The sequence below is a fragment of the Littorina saxatilis genome, linkage group LG11 (assembly GCF_037325665.1).
Source record: "Littorina saxatilis isolate snail1 linkage group LG11, US_GU_Lsax_2.0, whole genome shotgun sequence".
Taxonomy (NCBI): Eukaryota; Metazoa; Mollusca; class Gastropoda; order Littorinimorpha; family Littorinidae; genus Littorina; species Littorina saxatilis.
The window spans coordinates 32,686,863-32,691,862 of record NC_090255.1 but is presented as its reverse complement, the minus strand read 5'-3'; positions in this window follow the sequence as shown (position 1 = coordinate 32,691,862).

Below are 5,000 nucleotides of genomic sequence, written 5' to 3'. Positions count from 1 at the left end.
ATAAATGTTGTTTTACGCCCTCACGGTTAAACCATCAAGGGCATGTTCCCGGGTGTTACCCAGACTTTAGATGATTTAAAAAAAATATATATTGTGATAAATAAATAAAAGGGGCCACCTCGAAGGAAGTTTTGCTGTCGTGCTCAAGCTCCAAGCCACCAAGGCACCAGAACTGGAGGTTGGTATCAGCAAACACTGTTTATTTTTTTTTTATTTTTTGTTTTTACCTCAGTTGCATGCAGGATGCTTCAACCCATATTTTTTGCCCGATTGTTTTTATTTTTTTTATTTATTTATTTATTTTTTTTAAGGCGGGGAGCATCCTTCTTCCTTGGTCTTTTTCTGTATAACATAATCAACTTTATATTATACAAAACATAAACTTCTGTCTAATGTTTAACTTTAATTCCAATCAGCAAACACTGTTGATGAGCATTTATGGCATTCTTTGCACTGATTTTCAACTGTATGATTAGAACATCATATACACTACGGCTGCAATCTGTGAAGGATTGTAAGTGTGTAAGAACATCCTCCCACCTGTACAATAGACCCTATCGATATTCTAAGCTCTCGTAATCTCTCGCAAGCTTCAGAGCATAGCAAAGCATGTGGTACAGCGACATCGCGCGAGCTGCGAACGAAACGGTTCGAAGTTCTCGCGACGTTCAAAGCATAACAAAGAGCGTGTCTCGCGAGAGCTGCTCAGATACCGAAAAGGTCAATTGCCAGAGGTGCTTCTTGCAAAGAGCGAGACGTTTTGGCTGAATCAATTTCGCAAAATGCCATTGGTTTAACCAAAATAGATATTACTTAGCAAACAATCCCTTCTTTGCGCACAAAGAATCCAGACTGCAGATTTGAAGTATGTGGAAAGACTCTCATAAAGGCCCCGGCCGGCCCGTGAAGTATGTGGAAGGACTCTCATAAAGGCCCCGGCCGGCCCGTGAAGTATGTGGAAGAACTCTCATAAAGGCCCCGGCCGGCCCGTGAAGTATGTGGAAGGACTCTCATAAAGGCCCCGGCCGGCCCGTGAAGTATATGGAAGGACTCTCACAAAGGCCCCGGCCGGCCCGTGAAGTATGTGGAAGGACTCTCATAAAGGCCCCGGCCGGCCCGTGAAGTATGTGGAAGGACTCTCATAAAGGCCCCGGCCGGCCCGTGAAGTATGTGGAAGGACTCTCATAAAGGCCCCGGCTGGCCCGTAAAGTATGTGGAAGGACTCTCATAAAAGCCCCGGCCGGCCCGGGAAGTATGTGGAAGGACTCTCATAAAGGCCCCGGCCGGCCCGTGAAGTATGTGGAAGGACTCTCATAAAGGCCCCGGCCGGCCCGTGAAGTATGTGGAAGGACTCTCATAAAGGCCCCGGCCGGCCCGTGAAGTATGTGGAAGGACTCTCATAAAGGCCCCGGCCGGCCCGTGAAGTATGTGGAAGGACTCTCATAAAGGCCCCGGCCGGCCCGTGAAGTATGTGGACGGACTCTCATAAAGGCCCCGGCCGGCCCGTGAAGTATGTGGAAGGACTCTCATAAAGGCCCCGGCCGGCCCGTGAAGTATGTGGAAGGACTCTCATAAAGGCCCCGGCCGGCCCGTGAAGTATGTGGAAGGACTCTCATAAAGGCCCCGGCCGGCCCGTGAAGTATGTGGAAGGACTCTCATAAAGGCCCCGGCCGGCCCGTGAAGTATGTGGAAGGACTCTCATAAAGGCCCCGGCCGGCCCGTGAAGTATGTGGAAGGACTCTCATAAAGGCCCCGGCCGGCCCATGAAGTATGTGGAAGGACTCTCAGAAAGGCCCCGGCCGGCCCGTGAAGTATGTGGAAGGACTCTCATAAAGGCCCCGGCCGGCCCGTGAAGTATGTGGAAGGACTCTCATAAAGGCCCCGGCCGGCCCGTGAAGTATATGGAAGGACTCTCACAAAGGCCCCGGCCGGCCCGTGAAGTATATGGAAGGACTCTCACAAAGGCCCTGGCCGGCCCGTGAAGTACGTGGAAGGACTCTCATAAAGGCCTCGGCCGGCCCGTGAAGTATGTGGAAAGACTCTCATAAAGGCCCCGGCCGGCCCGGGAAGTATGTGGAAGGACTCCCATAAAGGCCCCGGCCGGCCCGGGAAGTATGTGGAAGGACTCTCATCAAGGCACCGGCCGGCCCGTGAAGTATGTGGAAGGACTCTCATAAATTAGGCCCGGCCGGCCCGGGAAGTATGTGGAATGACTCTCATAAAGGCCCCGGCCGGCCCGGGAAGTATGTGGAATGACTCTCATCAAGGGGTGTGGGTGTGTGTGGGTGTGTGTGGGTGTGTGTGTGTGGGTGTGTGTTTGTGTGTGTGTGTGTGAGTGTGTGTGTGTGAGTGTGTGTGTGTGTGTGTGAGAGAGAGAGAGAGAGAGAGTGTGTGTGTGTGTGTGTGTGAGTGAGTGTGTGTGTGTGAGGGTGTGTGTGTGTGTGTGAGAGTGTGTGTGTGTGTGTGAGTGTGTGTGTGTGTGTGTGTGTGTGTGAGTGTGTGTGTGTGTGAGAGAGTGTGTGTGTGTGTGTGTGTGTGAGAGAGAGTGTGTGTGTGTTTGTGAGTGTGTGTGCGTGTGTGTGTGTGTGTGTGATGTGTGTGTTTGTGTGTGTGTGTGTGTGTGTGTGTGTGTGCTTTCTGAGCAGATCGGGATTTTTTTTTATATAAATCTATTTGATAAAAGTCAATCTACGAAAATAATTCACCACACACAAAATTCGCTCTGCACAGGAAACATTTAGGATGTTGATTTTTGGTGTATATGTCCAAGTCAAAGGATGGTATTGTTCCATGTAAAAGGCTGGACAGAGTTTAAACGGTAAGTCAAATCGTTTATACGGAGAGGATATTCTTTTAAGAATCGTTTTTTTTACGTCGAGGACTGTAGCTTTTAATCAGTGTTTAATCCTAATCAGATCAGTAATGTAAAAAAAAAAATTGTAAAAAAGGTATTTGCAAAAAAAAGGATTGCATCTTTAAACTTTGTGTAGAAGGGTTCGTGAAGCGACCGCCTGCCTTCAATTTGTTTCCCGCCTTGGCAAGCTATATGATGCGCCTCTGTAATAAATCTATGCTTGGTCGATAACCGTGGCGTGTCCTTAGATTGCAAGCACGTTTAACCGCCTGTACTGATCTCGATTTCAGCGTCTGTTCGTTCGTTTGTTTGTCTCTCTCTCTCTTTGTGGTCCACCAGTTCCGAGTTTGTACGTGTATTGGTTTAAACAAAACGTTTAATTTTGTTATGTTTATGTACAGATCTGAACATAGAACTTGTGCTTCATTTACATCCGAACAAAAGGCAAATAAATATATACGATGGCAGATATATCTGAGAAATGTTTTGGTGCGTTTGTCCGCATGTGTTTTTGGTTTTTACATTTAGTCAAGTTTTGACTAAATGTTTTAACATAGAGGGGGAATCGAAACGAGGGTCGTGGTGTATGTGTGTATGTGTGTCTGTGTGTGTGTGTGTGTCTGTGTGTGTGTGTGTGTGTGTGTGTGTAGAGCGATTCAGACTAAACTACTGGACCGATCTTTATGAAATTTGACATGAGAGTTCCTGGGTGTGAAATCCCCGAACGTTTTCTTCATTTTTTTGATAAATGTCTTTGATGACGTCATATCCGGCTTTTCGTGAAAGTTGAGGCGGCACTGTCACGCGCAACGAATACCCCGCTCTTTTTATATTTAGTCAAGTTTTGACTAAATATTTTAACATCGAGGGGGAATCGAAACGAGGGTCGTGGTGTATGTGTGTGTGTATGTGTGTGTGTGTGTGTGCGTGCGTGCGTGTAGAGCGATTCAGACCAAACTACTGGACCGATCTTTATGAAATTTGACATGAGAGTTCCTGGGATTGATATCCCCATACGTTTTTTTCATTTTTTTGATAAATGTCTTTGATGACGTCATATCCGGCTTTTCGTGAAAGTTGAGGCGGCACTGTCACGCCCTCATTAATTTTTTTCAACCAAATTGGTTGAAATTTTGGTCAAGTAATCTTCGACGAAGCCCGGACTTCGGTATTGCATTTCAGCTTGGTGGCTTAAAAAATAATTAATGACTTTGGTCATTAAAAATCTGAAAATTGTAAAAAAAAATAAAAATTTATAAAACGATCCCAATTTACGTTCATCTTATTTTCCATCATTTGCTGATTCCAAAAACATATAAATATGTTATATTCGGATTAAAAACAAGCTCTGAAAATTAAATATATAAAAATTATTATCAAAATTAAATTGTCGAAATCAATTTAAAAACACTTTCATCTTATTCCTTGTCGGTTCCTGATTCCAAAAACATATAGATATGATATGTTTGGATTAAAAACACGCTCAGAAAGTTAAAACAAAGAGAGGTACAGAAAAGCGTGCTATCCTTCTTAGCGCAACTACTACCCCGCTCTTCTTGTCAATTTCACTGCCTTTGCCATGAGCGGTGGACTGACGATGCTACGAGTATACGGTCTTGCTGAAAAATGGCATTGCGTTCAGTTTCATTCTGTGAGTTCGACAGCTACTTGACTAAATATTGTATTTTCGCCTTACGCGACTTGTTACATTTAGTCAAGTTTTGACTAAATGTTTTAACATAGAGGGGGAATCGAAACGAGGGTCGTGGTGTATGTGTGTCTGTGTCTGTGTGTGTGTGTGTGTGTGTGTGTGTGTGTGTGTGTGTGTGTGTGTGTGTGTGTGTGTGTGTAGAGCGATTCAGAGTAAACTACTGGACCGATCTTTATGAAATTTTACATGAGAGTTCCTGGGCATGATATCCCCAGATTTTTTCATTTTTTCGATAAATGTCTTTGATGACGTCATATCCGGATTTTTGTAAAAGTTGAGGCGGCACTGTCACACCCTCATTTTTTTATAAAATTGATTGACATTTTGGCCAAGCAATCTTCGACGAAGGCCGGACTTTGGTATTGAATTTCAGCTTAGAGGCTTACAAATTAATTGATAATTTTGGTCATTAAAAATCTGAAAATTGTTTTTAAC